Here is a 20863-nt window from a genome sequence, read left to right on the forward strand (position 1 = left end):
GGAGCCAGGGTGAGCTGGGAGGGCACCGGGCAGAACTGGTTCTTGTTCACTGTGTGTGTGTGCACATGCATGCTGTGTTATAGGCACTCAGAGAGCCTTCATGATGTGTGTGGCATATTTCACATATACTTGACCAGTTGTAATGAAAAGCCAGGCGATTTATATAAGAAAATTAAGATTAAACATCATAAATGTAGTTGGGATTATTTTGTTCTTTTTTAAAAGTCTGTTTAGTTTTGAGAGGAAAGCTTGGGAAATGATTCAGTTTCTGTACCTGCTTAACAGGTGAACTTGGCCAGTGGGAGAGACCTTCCTTTACGTAGAGGCTTTTTCCCAGTCCGTTTTGAGAAGGGCTTGACTCTTCTGAGACCCCATGCCACCTAGAAAGTGTGCATTAGCGCCCGCTTTCTCTCCCTCATTTGCAAAGAATAGTTAATAGCTGGTGGCTGAACTCTGAACTTGGACATCCTATTACCAAAGCCAAAGCTTGTTTGAGTGGTACAGTGTGTTTTCAGAATAGTATGATGATGGGTTGGGAGATTACATTTGCCCCTGCTGGCTGAGTAAGCCTGAACTGATAGAGAAGTGATACAGAAGTACATCCCAGGGACCAGAACTCTGGAAACTTTTATGAAGACCAACCCACACCCTCACTGACAGCCATTTCTTGCCCCTGCCGCCCCCAAAGTCCCTGCTCTGTCTTTAGATTGGGCTTAGTGCCCCTAATTGCAAGATTCACAAGATGTTCCTTCATGCTCTTGGGCAAGGTCTTGAGATAAAACACACAGAAAATGAATCCATTCTATTACAAATCAAATACCTTTGTCTTCAAGGGGTACTGGTTTCCTGGTACCCAGGAAAGGTGGGAACACACAGCCTGTGAATATTGGAAAGCGTTGAGAACCATCTATACTGCCTCCTGTGGTATGACCATGAGCTTGCTCTGTGACCTTGGACAAGTCATTTTACCGTTTGGGCTAGAGAAGGTAAGGGGATGAATCTAGGCCTGATTATTCTTATTCTAGGTGAGTCTCTATGTCTGTGTGTTCAGTCATTTATTCAACACAAGCTTATTGAGCCCCTCAGGGAGCTGACAGTCTGGTAGGGGAGATCGCAGAACAGTCGTTACCTTTCTGTGTGTAGTGAGGTGTGCAGTGCAGGGTGGGGAGGCCACGTGGGACGTGTGAGAGGCCTTTAGAAGGTGTAGGCACCACGTGACCACATGCAGTGTATCACCATGATCCGAGTACTGTTTTTATGTTTTGGACCCCATTTTTCCCCTTTTGTAAAGAAAAGCAAGAGCAATAGAAACATAAGAATGTGAGGATTTGCCAGCTCCTTACAGAAATATACTTTTTGTTGGGGGTAGGGGTAATTTTTTCTTTCTTAGAGAAGAAAGATATTCAAAGAGAGAGGCAGCTGAATTGAGCTTTTCTCAACCCCAAATTACTTGACGCTCCTGGGCCTTGGCATCACTGTAACCACAGAGGGTGCTCCACGCTCCAGGAAGAAACTTGACCCTCGCATAAAACCACACGGAGCTTTCTGGATGGCCCGTTTCTTTTCTCGAGTGGTCAGATTTTATATCTAGGTGGGAGGAGAAGCATTGTCTGAGAGGAGAAATGTGTGCTCGCTTCGGCGGCTCATACACTAGAATTGACACCATACAGAGATTGGCCCGGCCCTGGCGCAAGGATGACAGACCAATCTATGAAGCATTCCATATTTAAAAATGAATGAATGAGGGGCACCCGGCTGGCCCAATTGGAAGTGCGTGCGACTCTTGATCTTGGGGTCGTGAGTTTGAGCCTCACGTTGGGTGCAGAGATTACTTAAAAAATCTTTAAAAAAATTAAAATGAATGAATGAATTAATGAATGAATGAATAAGAAAGGGAAGTGTGCGTCCACTTTCCTGAAGCTGGAGTTCCCTTTACCTGCCCCGAAGCAATTGCAGCTTGCAGAAGGGGATGCGGCATTTCTTGGGGAAATGAAATCCTCCTGCAGCGGTGGACCCTGGGCTCTCTACCCATCCTGCTGCAGGGCTAGGAGGGGTTCCGAGCATCAACAAGGTCGTGCATTTTCTTGTAAACAAAAATGGACGTCATAGGGAGTAGGCCAGGCCAGCTCTTCCCTACTCTGTACTCTCCCCCACCCCCGCTCCTGGCACCGCCCCCATTTAGTGCTTACTGCCTTCAGGGAGCATCCGGGTCACCTGGAGGGCTTTTAATAACACACATGGCTGGGCCCCACCCTCAGAGATTCTGAGCTGCTAGATCTGGGGTGGGCTGAGAATTTGCATTTCTAACACAGTTCCAGTTGATGCTGATGCTGCTGGTCTGGGGACCACACTTTGAGAACCACAGTGACACCAGGCACTCCTCTCCTCGACCTTCTGCAGGGTGTGTTGGGACAGGCAGGCTCCAGTCCCAGTGGGGTGTCTGCCTGTGGGGGATTACCCAGTGCTGGAGGAGCCAGTAAGGGGGAAACAGTGCCCTGGAGTGCCAGAGGGGCCCCAGCCCTAGAGCCTTCTCTCTCCACACAGGGCAGGCATGGCATTTGGGGTAGCTGAGTGGGACTCTCATTACCTCCTTCTAATACCTTCTTTTCTGTGGTGTTCCTGGACCGTGCTGCTCTCTGTAAGACCCTTCATAGGCTTGCCAGTGGCCTTAAGGTAAAGTCCAAACTCTCCTAAAATGGCGGCAAGGCATTTTGTGATTCCCTCCCTTTATAGCTTCGTGTCTTGCCGGTTTTCCTCTCGGCCCCGGGAATACTCCAGCAGTCATTAACCCTACTATATTCTTCTTGCTTCCAAGGCATCCCATTTTGCTGGTGCCTCTGCCTGGCAGGCTATTTGCTGGTCCTCTTAGTCCAGCCAACTCCTGCTTGTCAGACCTCAGCTTGGCCATCCCTGGCTCTGGTGAGCTTCCTTTGACCCCTCTGGGACCAGCTAGGGCTTCAGTAAAGGCTTCACATCACCTTGTATTTTTCTCACTCGGCTCCTGTCGGCTGCATCAGGGTCCTGATTACTGCCTATTTCTTTCTCTGTCTCTCTGGATTGTAAGCTCCCAGAGGGCAGTGAACCCACCCCATATTCAGTCATGTGACTCTTGGCGTGGCATGGTTGTTCTGTGAGAAGGATACTGTAGGGGAGGAAACCGAGGCAAAGGTAGGTTCAGTACCTGGCTTACAGTTACCCTTGTCACTGAGTTCCAACACTGGGATTCTAACCCGTCTCCCTGACCCAACCCCTCCCCCACCACCAGACTTCCTGCTTTGAGACCAAGGAGACCTAGGCACGGTCCGCAGGTCTTTCCTGGGAGCATTAAAAGACTGCTTGTTCCAAGTTAACAAAAATGGCCCTTTCCTGTTGTTTTTCAGGTCAACTGGGAAGCCGACTCTTGAATTCACAGCTGGCTTGTGGTTTTTGCCTCTTGTTAAAGAGCACGCATACAGGTAAGGACCTGCTCATGCTCCGGTGGGCTGTAGGCAAACTAGCCATGATGATGCGCTCTGATAACCACCCAAAGTTCTCATTCATTAAAAAGAAAATCCTTATATGTAGGGCGACATTTCCTGTAAGAAAGCTATGAAGTGGTCCCCTGCCCCTGCTGGGAATTGTGGGGTGAAGGTGTTTCTTGGCTGGCTTTCTCCCGGGCGTTGCTGGTCTTCTCATTACCAACATTCTTTTCTTTGAGCGGGGCTCCCTTCTCCGGTCCATGTGAGTTAGTCCTTTAGGATTCTTTTTCCTCATTTAAGACCCAGCCCAGATTTCCTATGTTAGTTATCAGACTGTTTCAGCGGGAGGCTTTTTGGAGCCTAGCCTTTCCCCTGGCTTTACAGCAGAACCGATCACTGCCTCTCTGCTCACACAGCACGCTCGCTTGCCGGGTGAGCTGGACGTATGTGTTCGTGCACAACTCTTCCCTCTAGTCTGTGAGTTCCTTTGCATGTTTCCTGGCCTGAAACAGACTTTCAATAAATGAACAGATATGTCTGACGAAAAAAAAAGAAAAAACCCTCGTTACCTCCCCTAAGGCACGGTGACAAAAAAATCATAAACCAATTAAATGATTTGTAGAGTGCCTTTTTGGATTAATTCTATGCCTCTTTGCTCATATTACCATGCATAATTGAGAATTTACCATCGTAAGTCGATAGGAGTTTAGACTCCTCCCCCTAATGAAAAGGATAAGAAGTCAGGCGTTCTCGTGTCATCGTCTTTCTATGTAGTAATAAGTGGTGCTAGGTCATGGAGCACTAATGTGCTAAATGACAGCCTGTGGCCATGAGCAGCCAGCCCTCTTGGCTGCCCTGGGGGAGACCATTGTCAACCAGACCCCGGGAACCCTGGTCAGCCCTAGGATTGATCATGTGTCTAAATGTGTAGGCAGTAAGGGAGCAAACAGTAGACTTGCCCAATTTACAACCTAGAGGAAATAAAAATATTTCTGAGTGGTTTGAGCATTTGTTTTAAAACACAGTTGAGGTTTAAATAAGGTTAGCAAAAAGCTTTTAAATCAGTGCACCTCAGTCTTCCCCAATCTTCTCGGTACTTTGAGTTCTTTGAGATGTGGGCTGAGTGGCTTGATGCCATTTTGCTTCATCCTGTGGGTTGGGAGTAGCAACCCCCAGGCTGCTGGTTCATTCAATATTGAAACCAGCATGGGACCTGGGTCTTCACAGGGGAGAATATGGCCTTGAGTCTTTGCTTTTGCCTTCCTCTCCTGCCTTCTCCATGAACACTACTCATTGTTTGGCCTTTCCAGCTGCTTGGGTTAGTGTGTGCAGCACTGAAGCAAAGAGAAAGGAGTCGTCTTCTGGTTCCTGCATTCCTGGTAGAGGTCCTGGCCAACGAGTCCCACGTAAAAGCAATCAAATAACTGGTTTCCTTTACCTGGTGCCGAGCCCCAGTTATACAGCTACGTCTGAGAATTTAGTGAAAGACAAGGCAGTACAAGAAATTTGACTCTCAGCTGACCCTATTTATGTTCTTAAAATTTCCTAGGGCTTTGGGTAGAGTGAGGAATTGAGCTTTGCCCAGGAATTTCCAGTCTCCATGGAAGCCAGTTTGTCTGTCATACTTGAAAAATAAATTAAGGAAATTAGTTGCAGTTTAAAAGCCCAGATGTTAAGATATGAGTGAGTTTTAGCTTTTTAGTAGGTTTTGGAATTTGAGATATTATTGCCTGTGGTGTGTTGCACTATTCCTGCAGAAGCCGAATGCAAGGTGGTGGCTGTGTGTCTGGTCTTTACACCGCCAAATACATGGGGAGTGCTTACCAATTGGCAGAATTAGCAGCTTATTGAGCTTCTAGGAGATATCTGATTCTCAGGGCGACTCCTGGTTTACAATACAAGTCTAATCTAGTTAGAAAACAAATGAGGTAGGTCAAGTCATCAAGTTCCTGATATGGTCCTCTTCCGTACGGGACACTCACACATGGGTATGCATTCAGACACACTTCACTAGCATTCTCTAGTTGAATCTTGACTACCCCACATCATTCTCATTAGCCCAAGAAGTGATACAGCTCCTGAATTTTCTTAGAGCTTCTGAACTTTGTGTTTGGGGTAGGAGGGGGTTCTTCTTTCATGAAATGTTTGCTGTTTCTAAAGATGGGCCTGCTGGTGCCCCAGCAGTAGAATTTGTATATCAGGGTGTGCGTGCGCACGTGTGTGTGTTTAGTGTAGCTGTTTTGGAGTGTTGGCCTTGATCCAAAGGCACTGTCCAGCATGGGCCCCTTGTGTCCAGGGTAGACATTTGGGAGCCATCAGAGCAAAGGCAACGAGCGGACACAGCAACCGTGCCGCTGGTCTCAGGCTCCAGTGTTGGTAGCATGCTGGTCTCTGACTGACCATGTCCTTTCTTGTTGAAATGGCAGGGAACCCAGACTGCAGCTCGTTACAGATACACACAGAACATAAATGGCCCATCTGCCCTCAGGTGTCTTTGGTTTTTTGTTGTTTTGTTTTGTTTTCAGGTGAAGCCTTTATCTTTCCTTCTTCTTAAAGAAGAAACAAAGTCTCCAAAATAGACTTTCAAGTTTCATTGCAAAGCTGCACCCAGGAATTGACATCTCTGGGCAGAGTTTGCTCTTTTTCCATGTCCAGGTCACAATCAATGCATCATTTAGGAGCCACTTTGTCCTTTGATCAGGTTGCTTGTCAGCTGTGATTTGTGGCTGGTTTGTCTTATCCACTATAGGAGTTTGTTGTTGATTTCAAAGATAACTTATAAGTACTTGTTTCCAGGAAAAGTTGCTTATAAATGGAAGCTCTTGGACTTCTTCTTTATGAAGAGACTGTTGTTTTGATCACTCTCATGTCCTCTTCAAGAAATGGTTGTTTCCTGTTCCTTCGCATCTTTTTACCTGAGTTGGAAGGAGGCCGTCGGATAACTAGTTAATAAAAGTAACTTTCCCAGATAGGCAAAAGAGAGTGAAAGAGTTTCCTCTTTCATCTTCTTTAATGATGAAGAGTAAATACTCTGCATTTTAAATGGTTTCGTTTCTCTCAAAAGCATTTCTTACATGGAACAGTTTCTGAGGCTTCAGGAATCCTGTTCTCTCAGGTCCCTTCTTCAAAGCTGGAGGAAGCCTTGCTTGGCTCCCTTCAGACCACCTCCATTGATGGTTATCTCTCCTCTCCTTTCTGTCCTGACTGCCACGCCTGGTGCTCACCTCCCTGCCTTTCCCCCCAGCCCGCCTGGGGTTGCTGCGGGGTGTCCTTCTCCGCTTCATGGGCCACAAACTGGAAAAGAAAACAAATAACGGAGCTCCCATTGCGGCCCAGCAGGCTGGGGGAAATAGTCCCCGTTCTCCTTGTTCTTGGGTTCAAAGTGCACTTCACATTTTATGGGGGGTGATCAGCCCTCCCAAGGTGCTGGTTTGAGGGGGCCTGCGTCTGAGCCTGGTGGACCATTGACCATGCTGACCTCTTCCTTTTGCCTTTCTGGCTGAGTTGACATTAGTGCTCTGAGCGAGAAGGGGCTGCTGCCACTTTGAGCGGAGCTCCGGGCAGGGGTGGAGAAACATCTGATCTTGTTCAAAGGGGCTGTCTTTGAAGCATAAAGATTGAACTGATCGTGACCCCACCGTGGGGGACGGAGAAGCGCCCTCTGGAGAACGGACCTGTCAATTACTAATCCCATTGGCTTCTGGGTCTTCAGGGTCTTATAGCCGTTTAAAAGAGAGAGAATTGGGGTTGGAGGTAATAAAACAGGCCTTAAATTAGTGGAGCAGGGGGTCATTTCATCTAATTTTGTGGTTGTTACTGAGGAATAAAAGGCAGAGGAGCTAATTTCATTAGCCCCTTTGAGGTCTTTATCATGGTGAGATGGCACTTGGGGATGAAGCAGGGCCTCGTGGGCGCTGGCCTTTTCCCTGCCAGGGGCCTCACGGCTGCGTTTCCATGGCTCCAGGGCAGGGCACCACGGCCAGGAACATAGTTTCTCCTGCTCTATGGCGAGAGTTAGTGACTTAAAGCAGTTGATCTGTGCCCCAGCATACCTCTCTGCCAGACAAGAGAGCTCCTTTAGAATCGGGATCGTGGTGTCTTTTACTTCTGAGGAAGGCTGGCCAGTCACCTGTCGACGTGATTTATTTGGGGCATGATGGTCATCACGTTCCTTTGAGCTGAGCAGTGTTCCAAGTGTTAAATCTTAGGGTGGGGAGTTGGCAGGAAAGTGAGAGCTGTACCTTCTATTTGCTTAGTGCTGTTCTGTTCCTAGCGTGTGTTCATGTCTCCTGCTTCCTAGAGCCCTGCTCGGGAGGCACATATTCCTACCCACGTGGACAGAGAGTAATGTGGGGAAAGGCTGTGGGACTTGTTCTTGGTCTCCCAGGAGGGCAGCAGGGGAACTGGGATTCAATCCTGGATTTTTAACTTGCAAATTAGGTTCTCTGTGATCATTATTGAAGAGACAGAGGAGAGAGAAGGAGGAGGAGAATGATAAAGATTCTTCCAAGAGCAGGAAGAGAAAAGTAGTGGTTAATAGATAGTTCTCTGCACCAGCCACCAGCTGGCACCATTCCCCAAGGCAGCCTGGTTTCTTTCTGAAGGGGAGCCAAGTGACCAGGGTGGGCAGGGCAAGGAGGATGGGGAGGGTGATTTGTATATCTGACATAGTCATAAAGCGTTGAGTCACTTCTGGAATGCCCGTGCATATGATAAGGAAGGACAGTGACATCAGGTGTCCACACCACTGCTGCTTGCTTGTTTATTTCTGGGGCCTAGCTCTTCCCATGTCCATCTGCATTCATACTCTTACTGTCTCATGTCTGATTGCTTTCTTCTCTTCAGCTTCTCCCTCTCTACTGCGTACATTTCTGCCTAATATTGATGAACTTAGCTCTGAGAAACAGAAACCTTCTATTAAAATGTTCTAACAAAGGGCGCCTGGGTGGCTCAGTTGGTTAAGCGACTGCCTTTGGCTCAGGTCATGATCCTGGAGTCCCGGGATCGAGTCCTGCATTGGGCTCCCTGCTCGGCAGGGAGTCTGCTTCTCCCTCTGACCCTTCCCCCTCTCATGCTCTCTCTCTCTCTCATTCTCTTTCTTAAATAAATAAATAAAATCTTTAAAAAAAAAAAAATGTTCTAACAAAAACCTTAACCACTGTGAAGTGCATTTAATCATAGATTCAGTGTGTAGAGTTCTAATCAAAATCTATTCCCCCCTTGATTCAGGAGCTGATATTTCCCCCTATAAAGTGATAATGGAAACTGGAGGCATCTCCCTTTCTGGTAGATGTGGTGCTCTTGGGAACTCCCTGAAAGTAAAACTCCAGCCAAGGGTTTTCCTGAAATGTTAGCTGAGGGTGATTTTTTTTTGGGGGGCGCGGTTCACTTGGTTCCCTAATGCATCTCCACCTTCTGTTCAAGAATCTTTGCCCTGTAGTACTTAGAGGCAGGAGTCCTCTTGCCTTGGCCGTGTGCTGTTCCTTCCCTTCATTACAGCAGCTAATCAGAAGTTGGCTGTACTTCAGTGCCTCTTAAAAGCTTTTCTCCCTGGCTGTGTCCAGGAAGTTGAAGTGCAGTGTCAGAAATGATGTGAGTTGATGAAGAAGAAATAAACAAACCCAGGCAACATGTGAGGAAGCCCTGGCAGCCTTGCTCCTGTTTTTCTGTAGTTTTGATCTGAAGGAACCAGATTTCCTCTGTGTGGAAGGAATGGGACTGTGAGGGTCCTGTGCCAAAGGAGCCTGAGATGTGCATGCCAGTAGGCCTTCTAGTGGAGGGCTCCACGTAGTTGAATCCACTCTGGGGTGAAAACGAGTCGTTTGTGCTTGGCAGAATGAAGATAAGTCACACGTCTGCAGCCTGAGCTATATGTACGTAAAAATAGCATCTGTTCAGGGAAGCAGAACATTCCAGAATGCTTCAGTCCCCTCTTGGCAGTAGAACAGAATAGGAGAGCTGGAAGGGACTTAAAAGAGCTTGTCCAAGTCCTTTGATTTCAGTTAAAGACAGCACATGACTTGCCCAAAAACCCATGGGGGCAGAGGCCCTTGTCTGTCGTGCCCATTCAGCTTTATAACTCTGGTCCCTGGCACAGAGTAGGTGCTTACTATGCACTTGGTAGGTGAATGAGTGATATAGTGAAGATAGGACTTCTGACTCCTAGTCCAGTGCTCTCTGAGGTATTTTTACAGGCTGAAAAAAGTGTAAGAAGTGGTGCCAAGTAGCTTGTATGTAGATTATTGTGATTACACGTAGATTAGAAAATCCAGACATGGTGAGATTAAACGGATTGCTTCAAGTTGGTGGTGAAGTCGAGGGGAAGACAGGCCTTCTGAGGCGTGGGGGTGGGCGGGAGGAAGGACTGCCATATTGTGTGTGCGAGTGGTGCCCTGTGGAGGGGTGAACACCCCCCCCACAGCCTCCCTGGAGGAATCCAGACACCTGTGGAACAAACAGGCTTGAAGTGGCCCCTCCACCCACGAACAGTACCCATAGCTGGGTACCCACCCTCCTGTGGCCTGGCGCCTTCATTTCCAGAGGGCCATGCTCCCTGGGACTCATGGAACTTTTCAGTCTGTTGTGGAAGTGCATGTGTACAAGATGGCGTGGGTGAGACCGGGGGCACGGCAGTGATAGGAGGAGGACTGGCTTCTCTGTACTGACAGACGCCGTGAGCCAGCGAATCAGGGTGGCTGCCACTGCCCAAGCTCATTTTGCAAACTGCCGCGCTGGCTTCTGTCACCGGCCGCGATCGGGGAAAGCAGGTCGCTACAGCGTGCTGTACTGAGCAACCCACAGTGGTTGGCCATGCCGCGGCTTTCTGGCCCATGAGGCAAGGCAGTGCTGCTCCTTTCTCTCCCTGTGAACTTCCCAGTTAACTCACAAAAAAAGATTGACCATTACACGGAGTTTTAAAATTTAGAATAGCTACAGGAGGTTAATTCAAGGTTAGAAGTTGCCAAAGAGGGGGCGCCTGGCTGGCTCAGTCGGTGAAGCACGAGAACTCTTGATCTCGGAGTTGTGAGTTGGAACTCCATGTTAGGGGGAGGGTTTACTTAATAAAATAAAAAAAAAATTCTAAAAGTTGCCAAAGAGAATTTGTAAGGTCAAGAATTTTTGTTTAAATTCACAAATACTGAGTGAGGTCATGTTATTGTTTGCCGCTTGGTGAGTTTCATCTACCCCATGAACCTGGTCCATCTACCCATCCCCCGCTGCCCTCCTAGCCTGGGTGGAGGTGTACATGTCTCTTTAAATTGACCTTTGGGTTTCGCCACGTGGCCTTGATGTCCCGGGTGAGTGTGCTTCCTCTGGAACCCTGGGCAACTGACCACTTTCCTGTGGAGTTTTCTGTGCCACCTCAGGGAGAGAGAACACTGTTCTTTCTGGAAATTCTTCCTCCCTGATGGCCCTTTCACTGGTCCACCTGATTTTGCTGATTGTGACTTCATACGATGTCTCCTCGATTCTCTCCAGGAAATGTGTGGCAGACATCCCATCTCCCGGGGGGTCATGAGACAAGCGGTAGTCTAACCCTGATTGATGACTACAGAAAGAATCAGCTGGGTTAGCGGCTTCTGTTCCGTATTAAAGAACACAGGCCTTATTGATCTAGAGCTGGCAGGCATGCTGCGGACTGGAGGTGGGTCTGACCCGGTCTCCATAGCAGGACAAAGAATGATTACCATTGGCTAGATTATTAGAGCTTGAATAAAAAGAGCAAGCTCCATTTTGCACGGCGGCATTAATCATCACTTTGTTTTTATGGTGAAAATCAGGCTTTGGGAAGTGATTTTGTGGTAGTGTCCCCAGTCTGGTTTTTGAACTTCTCATGCGGGCTGTTGTTCGGCACAGATGGAGTTATTTGTGGGCCCGTCCTTGTGTGCGGTGCCCGCATGGGGCTTTGCAAGTGAATGGGAAATGTTTTACTTGAACTGAAAATACTCTGTGTGCAAAACCATGCAAATTAGAAACAAATTCAATTTTTAATACTACATGTATGTCGACAAAAACAGCTTATTTGGAATATCCAGTTTCTTGAAATCATTTACTTGTGGGGAATACCTGATTATTCTCGTCAGGATTCTTAAAAGTACAAGCAAACTTGCGGTGGGAAGCCTGACTCCCCAGCTGTGAGCCCTGAGGATTTACGAAGGGCGATTTAGAAAGCAAACCTTTTAGTGGAACTGTGTGGTGGCATTGCCTGTTCATGAAGGCACACTTTTTATTTCTTTACTTACTTTATTGCAGGTGGCATAGTTTCATTTCAGTAGTTCTCTTTATCTTTTTTAAAGCAATCTATGAGGGTCTGTAACCACAGTGGCAGAAAGGAAGTTAATGGAGGTTTATACAGTAGCGTTCATGTTTACAAAATTAAATGCTCAAATGAGATGGAATTTTGTATTCATAGGATTCTAACTCATTTATACAAGTTTAATGTTAATAGGTTAGAAGATTGGTTCATATTCATGATTTTCTTATAGTATATACACTCATTGATTACTCCCCAAATAAGGTATAAATCATGTAAGTCTAGCTTTATAGAGAGTAGGAGTGTAAGAATCAGTCTGTAGTCATTTTGCAAGTAACTTGCTCTTGGTTTTACAATCCAGAGAACTTTAAAATTCGGAGAAGTCGTTAATGTGCCCTGTCTGTCTTTTCTTCCATTTATTCCTTCTGTGTTTTTTTCTAGCTGATCACTTCCCCTGCTGTGCTCTTTCCCAGAAACCAGGATTAAATCCCTTATCTCCACCCCAGTTTAATCAACCTCTGTAACACCTGAACCCTAGGATCTTCATGAGAGGACTGAGTTTTTCCTCCAGTCTGGCCAGGTCCCAAGGATGTCTTGGTCCTTGTCTTCTGGTCCTTACAACTGGAGCCCAGTCGTACCTAACAAGCAGCCCTGCTCACCCTAAAACTAAGGAGCATGCATTTTCTATAGCCTAAAAATGTTAATGATTAGATACACAGGATTGGATTTTGTTTGCTGATTATGCAGTCTAAGTATTTTACTAATTAATAAACACTAGAGAGCTATTATGTATCAGGCTCTTGGGAGAAGAGAATGTTTGGGCGACAGCCCTTTCCAGCCGCATTTTAGTGCTGGGGCTGGTCCAGGGCTAGGGCTGGACTGAGTCAGTGTTTGGGCGGGTTTTGTGGTGGGGAAGGCCTAGCCTTGCGTCAAGGAGGCTTGGGTTCCAGTCTCTGCTCTCCCCACCCAGGCTCTGTGACCTTAGGCAAGTTACAAATCTTCCTAGGGCTTAGCTTCCTTCTCTGTAAAAGGGGGTTAATCATACCCACTCCTGGAATTGTTAAGAGAATTAACTGAGACGACCTAGGTAAGGCATACCTAGTAGGTGGTGATCGTAACTGCTACCACAATAGGAGCCAGTCGGCCTGAGTAATCCAGTAGTTTCTGAAAGTTTCTTCTGAATTGTCGCCCCCCCTCCCCTGAGGTGCTCAAAGCATGTTTGTAGCTGATGTTATTTTGAGGTCCTGTCGTTGCCTCCTCAACACGGGAGCCTGCTGGGGACGGAGCTTCCTGGCGCTCAGGGCCTGTGTTCGCCCTTTGTCTGCAGCACACAGCTTCTGGACACGGGCATGTCCCAGGGCTTCCTTTGCCTTTAGGATCAAACGAATTCTAGAGCGAGTGTGTATTTGACAGGAGGTAAAATTAATAGTCATTTAGAAATTAAATTAGCCCTGTGGCAGATGTGTTCGCGAGTCTGTGTTTGTGGGGAGGGATGCCTACTGAGTGCGGGCCATGCCCAGTGGCCATCTGCTCTGTGGGACAGCTCAGATTCGACCTCCTGGGGTAAAATGTTAGCTGGGAAGGCGCATGCAAAGCCAAAAATTGTATAGAAAGTGTTTATGTTTGTCTCGGGAGAATGGCAACGCATCGCACACCATTAACGGGCCTGGCCCGCTAATAGTCTGCTGCTGCCGTTTGCACCAGGCCGGCGATGTAATTTATTTCACTGAGGGAATTGTGGTTTTGTGTGCCATGTAGTGGTGGCATTGAAACCTTGTTGTAAAAGGAAAATAGCAATTAATGTTTGAAATAGGAAGTAGCTTTACAAATGTGTGGTGCGAGAGGCCCAATAAGGAGCTCCCCAAAGGCGAGCATAGGAGTTTATAAATGGTGTCTTCTGTCTGGTAAGTGGACAGCTTCTGATCTGTAAGCAGAAGGCGGAGTAGGACTGCCACAAACAGAGCAGGGCGTGTGAGAGCCGGCGGCCGCAGGAGACACTGTGCTGTTTGAGCGACAGGTGGCAGAGGGCGAGGCTGTGATTGCCCAGCCTGGGCCACGTCTGCGTCCCTGCTGCCATGGTCCTGCCGGGGGATGACAGACCGACAGGACCCTCCCACAGTGCACAGGTGCGGGGACTGAGAGAGCGGCTGTGAATCCGAAGCAGGGTCAGCATTTCAGCTCGGATGGGAGCCGCCGAGTACTGGATCCTTGAACGTTTGTTTCCGTGTTTGTGTTCGGTGTTCCTGGGTGACTGGGTCATCTGAATTAAAAGGAACCCTTAAAAATGCAGTGCAAGAATGGTTTCCTGAGAATTGGGATTTTCAGACCCGGGAGAACGTTTTTTAAAATTGAGGTATTCCAGTGGGGCCGCCGCGTGTGTGCATTTAGCTCCTAGGAAGTCAACTGTCCGTGCATGGTTCAAAAGCACGGAGGGAGGGCTCGTGAGGGCTCCACCGTGGGTCTGCCCAACAGTCGGCTCTAGTAGGGTGTGTGCCTTCCAGCAGGGCTGCCCAGCCTTGGGGCTCCTGACATTTTGTGGGGGATAGTTCTTTGTTGTGGGGCTGTGCTGGGCAGCGTAGGATGCTGAGCAGCGTCCCTAGCACTCCCGCCCCCAGACGTTGCCAGACGTGCTGGGGCGGGGGGCGGGGAGGGCCAGCTGCTCTTCACCTGAGAACCACTGCTGTAGACTGAGAGGGCTCGGAGGTGCTTTCCGTCGGTGGTTCCCTCAGGTGATCCCTCCCTCAGTTGATCCCGGGTCAAGGTCCTCTCACACATCCTCTTGCCTTTGTGAGGATGATGACTGAGTAAGAGAAAACAAAATAACGAGTGTAAAGTGCAGGGGATGACCCAGAGGCGCGGAGTAGAAAGCATTAGGGATTTACTTCTCAAGGGAAGGCAGCCTCAGTGAAATCTCTCCGCGAAGTTTCTAAAGGCCAAAGCCTTAGAGAGAAGAGTGATGGGTTCAGTTACACGAATCTCTGCCTTGTCAGGTCAGAATTTCTTGGTAATAGTAGGGCTCATGGCCAATTTCTCAACCTCAGGTCTGCTTATTGAGTCTGGATAATGCCATCGGGCTGTTTCCCTGCTGTTTTCGATCAGTTTTTTGAAAAGCAATCACTCCAGTTCCTTTCTGTCAGGCTCAGCCCCTGAAACAAGCGATTCTGAATGTTTACATCCAGGCTCAGGTACAAATTACCTTTACCTCAGGGTCTTTGAATTATGTTCTATACAAGGCGACTGGGGAGCTTCTAGACTTTAAAACAAGGTCCACCTCCTCGAATCTAGGTGGGCTTGTCACCACTCTGACCAATACAGTATGACAGAAAGTGTCATCATGTGGCTTCCGAGGCTAGGTCATAGAAGGCCATGCAGTTTCTGGCTTATTTGCAGGAACACTGCTTTTCCAGCCCTGAGTTGCCACTGAAGAAGTCTGCCCTGGAGCCCTTGTGGCAGGTGAGGCTGTAGACAGTGTCAGCTGAAGCCAGCCTTCCATCCATCCCCACTGAAATGGGAATGAAGCCACCTCGATCCTGCAGACTAGCCCACCCGCCCACCGCGTGCCATCTCTGACCTTGTCCCATGGAACAGAAGCATCACCCGACTGCTCCGTGTCCAAATTCCTGACCCACAAAATGTGAGACACTATAAAAAGTTGTTGTTAAGTGACCCCTAAAGAAATCAACCATTTTGTCTAGTGTGCTACTGAAAAACTTGTTCTAGAAGCTTCTTGAGATAATGGTTTGTTGCTCTTCCTAAAAAACTTTTTCGGGCTAATCATGACCATGTTTTGCCTTACCCTGCTGGCTGACCGACTTTAATGCCCCTCTGGCATAGTCTATTAAACTATTAACAAATGTTTTAATTTTAATAAACACCACTTAATAATAACTATTCAACAAATGTGAAGTTGCTCTGGTTTAAGCTGGAGGTTAGGGTCAGAGCCTTTGCCTTCATTTGGTGCCTTATTCCAGATTATTGCTCTGACGTCCCAAGGCCCAAAGAAGTGCACACTTTGAAGGAGCTTTTCAGTTCTTAGAAGATTAGATCAGTTTGTCCTAAATCCTGTCCTGGGGTTGTAAGCACTCTAAACGGTATCTTTCCTAGAAGTGAACAGTTTTAAAATGTATGTTATAAAAATTGCATTTTTGGTATGTAACAGACAGACTATCCTTTATGTTTGGTTAGGGAGGAAAGGTATACAATTATTTGAACTCTTCTCTTTCTTACAAGAGAGCTAATAGTGTCCTTGTAAATGTGAAGTGCCTGGCACTTTTAAGAAAGCCTAAAAATAATGTAACGACCATCGTCAGAGGAGACTTGACACTTCACATTTTGAGGCCCGCAGAGGGAGCTCTCCCAGAAGCCAGGATGTGCTTCAAGAAGATCAGAATTAGCAGCCCATGTGCAGGGATGGCTTCTCCTGAATTAGGGCAGGTGAGCTGAGGAAGCTGCCTCTTTGCAGATGGGTGCCAAAATGCACACAAGTCCAGGTTGTTAGTGGACTTGTGGACTTCCGGGGATGTCACTGTTCATGCTGATGTCAGTGAGCAGAGGCAGGCCATTAGGAAGTATTGTTGGCTGTAATATGCAAGGAGAGCTGCAGTTGTCTTCTGCCAAGGCTGTGAAGGATCGCCTGTGTACATGGGACCTCCCGGGGGGTTGTTAAGGTCACCCGCATCCCCATCCCTTTTAGCATCCTTTCCTGTTTTCTTTGGGACATGTCACAACGCAGACCAGGGATTAGGGTAGCTGATCGTCTTCTGGCATGGTTTTCTGAAATCTGGATATGATTGCTTTGGAATTCTTGCCAAAATTCCTTTCTGGCTTTCTGATTTCTGCGTAAAATGTCCTCAGAAGCAATCCATTGTTAGGATAGTTACAAAGGAAGCCTGGGCAAAGAGGTTTGGATTTGCCAAGGGAATGGAAGAAGGGGAATGAGAGTAAAGGGCAGAATGAAGGAGGAGGACAAGAGGGAGGAGTGGTGAGTAGGTGGTGGAGGAGACGGTGTAACTATATGGCTGGTGTTCCGGGTCTTCGGAGCATAAGCATCATCGGGCACTTCAAATCCAACATCCAAACCCCAGCTTTGCAGAGGCAAACTCTCTCTGTCGTCAGCTAGGGGAGTTACCTTTGGATGGTCTCCCCAGGGTGGAACCCCATCTAATGGTAGAGAAGTGAGGGCAGCCTGAGGAAGGAGCGTGGGTGTTCTATTCACTGTGTATCCATCAGCTTGACCTTCTTGGCTATCTATATTTTTGAAGCCAAATGAGTGGTCCCCTTGTCAGACTATAGGTTCTTATTAATTGTAGCAACCAGGTTTTGAATCCAAATTCAGTTTTTTATTCTGGGACAATCTGAGTTCTCTTAGGTTAGGCTGAACACAGTTGAGGGCTTTTCACCATGCTCCCATCAGGAGGTCAGACTTGTAGAATGAAGATTGGCAGGTCGTAAGTTAATTTGAAATCTTGGATTTAGAGTTTATGAAAGAACAGATTAAGAATGCCTACCATATATGGATTTGTTTTCAGAAAACAGTTCTCTATTAGCTGCTGAGTCCTGATGACTTCTCAGAAGTTTGGATTGTTTTAGTTAATTACCAGTTGAACAGTGCAGGAAAAGGGAGGAAATCTGGTGTGTGTCTTTCCTTTGTCTCTCATTTCTTTATCTTCCTTTGCTTTCTAACAGGCATTTCTTGTTTAAATTTTCTTGATGTCCTTTTGATTTCCTTTTCTGTTTTATTGGGGCAAGATTGACTCCTGTCCTCTCCCCCTTTCTCCTCCATATTACCAGGGGCATTTGGATCTGGGAGGGTGATTAGTCTGCCCTAAGGCTTTATGGGAATAGGGACCAGGGATCCTAAATGCCTGCATAGGAATCACTCCTGAAATGTTAATACTGCCCACACTGTAGATGGAAGGCAAAGCTCTTCTGCAAATTATGTTGGAGAAAGAGTCTTGAACTTGGATTTATAAACTGTGACTGAGAATAGAGTGGTTAAAAGCCCAGGCTTTGCCAGGGTTGAAACCAGCTCTGACATTTACAGCTGGGTGCTCTTTGGAAGGTTAGTCTCTTTGCTTCAGTCCCCTCACCTGTGAATTGGGGTCATTATTTTTGTGAGGATCAAATGGGTCAATACTTGGCATATTTTAAGTATATTCAATAATTACATCTTTTTGATAAGTATCATTCTAATGGGTCCCAAGACTGTCTCCCTATGCCTGAATCCTTTAGTCTTTTTTTCTTCTTTTTCTAAACATGAGCTATATTGATGGTAATATTTTTTATATTTGTAGAGCCAATATAGATTTCACTACAATTTTAAATTCAAATATAACAAAATAATTTTAGAGTGTTTCTTAAGACTTCCAATAAAATGGGTAGAATCTTACAATAGGAAACAATAGGTTTGTGTTCCAGACACTGTGAGAAGCACTTGTAATAGTCTGATTTAGGACTGCTTTTCTAATATTGGAGGTAGACTTCGAAAGATTTTTTTTCTCTGTGAAATGAATGGGCTTTACCCAGATGCTCAGAGTATGGGTAAGAAGGAGCTTTCTTGCTATCTCCCACCCTCCTGACACCCAGGGGAGATGTGAAGAGACCCCCCTGGCCAAAGAAGGTGGGTATAGTTGTTCCAGTAGCATTTTCCTGTTGGACCCTGCTTCCTAAGGGGCCTGATTCTACTCCAAGTGCCCAGGCACACCAGGCCCGTCCTCCCAGGGGTGTTGACGGTGACCAGACCAGATTCCGGGCCAGGACTGTTCAGGCATATCTTACCCACAAAGGCTTTTAAAATTTAGAGTTAAACCCTGTCATTTGCTAATGTTTCAAACAAAGCATGGGCACCCAAATCAGTATCAGTTAGCAAGCATTATTTCTAAGGTCTGTTCTTCAACTCGTGTGGGCTACTGTCTGGTGTCTCATGACCAAGCAAAGAAAGTGTTGTTATGAAGTGGCATTTGCTTAGGGTGCTCGAGGCCCCAGGGAGGATACCGACGGGGCTCTCTGACAAAGACAGCTCTTTACTCTTTGCAGTTATCTTCCCAGTAATCCACTAACGGTGATGTTAATGTCCCCGTCGTGCATCTGATGCACTGGTTCCCTAAACTTTCCCAGGATCATACAACCAATAAGTAGTGCAACTGGGTTTTTGACCACAGCTTTGCTTGAGCCAAAGCCAATTTTAAATCACTACTCTGTTAGTATGGAGTAGATATGGGTAGTCCATTTTGAATGGATTAAAAAAATTGCAGCTGAGAGTGACAAGCACAAAAGGATGGAAATCACTGAAAACAGGAGGAGGTTGACTTCACGCTAACGGAAGAGAGCAATAGTTAGCATCAGTTTTATGCCAGGCGTTGCACATAATTAGCATATTTAATCTTTACAGCCTCCCTGTGGAGTATTAGACCCATTTAACAGATGAGGCAATAGAAGCTCAGTGAATATAAGTCACTTGTGTAAATAACACAAGTAGTAAGTGGCATAGGACTGTGAATCCTTTTTTCACCGTGCCATGCTGTGAAGAGTCCAGGAAGGTTTCTTCCCAGGTCTGGTGACTTCTGTTTGCCTCTGGGGTACACCAGATAATTTAAGAACCAGGAAAACTGAGTGCATGTTTTAAGCCTCTCATTATCTTATAGAACCAGCTGCCTTTATGCTGCATTCATTTCTCATCCGGGAAACTCGCCCATGGCTAAAGAGAGAAATAGCCCACAGTGGAGGTAGAAGGCTGGCAAAGGAGGAATTGACCTCCAAGTAGTAGATTCCATGGACTTGGCCTCCTTCCTATGGCCTCTGCTTCTCAGAACCTGGAAAAGGGCTTATGGCAGTTGGCATTTTGCGCCAGCAAGTACATCCATGCTTGCTCCACAGAGCTACCCCATCCTTTCTTTGTTTTATCTGCCAGGAGGACCTCAGGATTGCCAGGTGTGTGCATGGTGCAGCTCGCCGGGGAGAGGCTGGGATGAATCTATATGTCCTTGAGCAATTAGTGGACTATCCCACATGCCCAATGAAGGGTGGCTCTTTAGCTCAGCCTTAATTCATTAGGAAATCACTATCTCCCCAGCTCATTTGGTGCCAGATGTAAGGGCACTTGAAATGTAGGACCAAGTGCTACTATAAAATGGAGTCCAGTGCTTTCAAGACAGCCCCTGATGCGGGTCCTCTGGGCTATTGCGATTTGTAGGAGCTGGTTTCCCTAGAAGTAATTCTGGGTATTGGGGTAACGAATGGCAGCCTTTGTGTAGAGGAAATGTTCCATGGGTAACTAGTTGACTGCTTATTAGTTTACTCTTTCAGCCAAATTATTTTTGTTGCTGTTAAAAATTAATTTTAAATAATTGCTTTTGGATCAAGCAGTTGAATAACTGAGCCAAGTTTGCACGCCCAATGAACTTTTATAGCAAACTCTCCTCTCTTTATGGGGTTATTATGAGGATGATATTTGTAAAGCACTTTAACTGCTTAATGGAAGGCTCTAGATAAATAGTAGTCATATTTTCACGAGTTTTGGAGGAGTGATTATATAAGGGCATTCCAGTTCTAAAAGATGCAAATCATACTCTCTACTAACCATTTGCTTTAGTGGCTATTTTCCTATTTTTACTTTTTAAGGGAAAATCTTTGCAAAAGACAAGGGTGATTTTTTTTCTATTTCCATATCATTATTAGAACTAGTTAAAAAAAAATCTCAATCTGAGAGGAAATGTTTTCACAGTATCAGTTTAAATAGTAAGGAGATAGTAGGAAGTGCTCCGTTGTCAATGAACAGCTAACTTTGCATTAATTGGTAACAAAATATCTAGTGAAAGCACAGCCCTTTGCTATAAAAGAATACAGTTGACCCTTGAACAACCTGGGTTTGAACGGCTGGGTCCACTTAATACGTGGATTTTCAGTCAATGCAGTACAGTACTGTAAATTCTTTCCTTATGATTTTCTTAATAACATTTTTTTCTGTAGCTTACTTTATTGTGAGAATACAGCGTATAATACATATAACACAAAATATGTATTAATTGCCTCTGTTATCGGTAAGGCTTCTGGTCAAGGGTAGGCTATTAGTGGTCAGGTTTTGAGGAGTCAAAAGTTACATGTGGAGTTTTGACCGTGCAGGGATTGGCACCCCTAACCCCTGAATCGTTCA

At 46.4% G+C, this 20863-nt stretch overlaps 1 protein-coding gene and 1 non-coding gene across 8 annotated transcripts in view; both read left to right on the plus strand.

The window, feature by feature from the left end:
• LHFPL2 (LHFPL tetraspan subfamily member 2) overlaps positions 1–20863 on the plus strand; it is a 152369-nt gene that overhangs the window by 11574 nt on the left and 119932 nt on the right. For 5 of the 7 annotated variants that reach the window (XR_013445737.1, XM_078067154.1, XM_078067153.1 and 2 more), the window contains exon 2: positions 3381–3455. The exons of 1 other annotated variant lie outside the window; for it this stretch is intronic. The gene's annotated coding sequence lies outside the window, so the exon portion shown is untranslated. Of the gene's footprint in view, positions 1–3380; positions 3456–15102; positions 15347–20863 lie in introns of all 7 variants that reach the window. One more of the 7 variants, XM_078067155.1, reaches the window with a different exon arrangement.
• Positions 1627–1730, plus strand: LOC118529683 (U6 spliceosomal RNA). Its single transcript, XR_004914241.2, has one exon. It is a non-coding gene; the product is annotated as a U6 spliceosomal RNA (small nuclear RNA).

The sequence above is a fragment of the Halichoerus grypus genome, chromosome 2 (genome assembly GCF_964656455.1).
Source record: "Halichoerus grypus chromosome 2, mHalGry1.hap1.1, whole genome shotgun sequence".
Taxonomy (NCBI): domain Eukaryota; kingdom Metazoa; phylum Chordata; class Mammalia; order Carnivora; family Phocidae; genus Halichoerus; species Halichoerus grypus.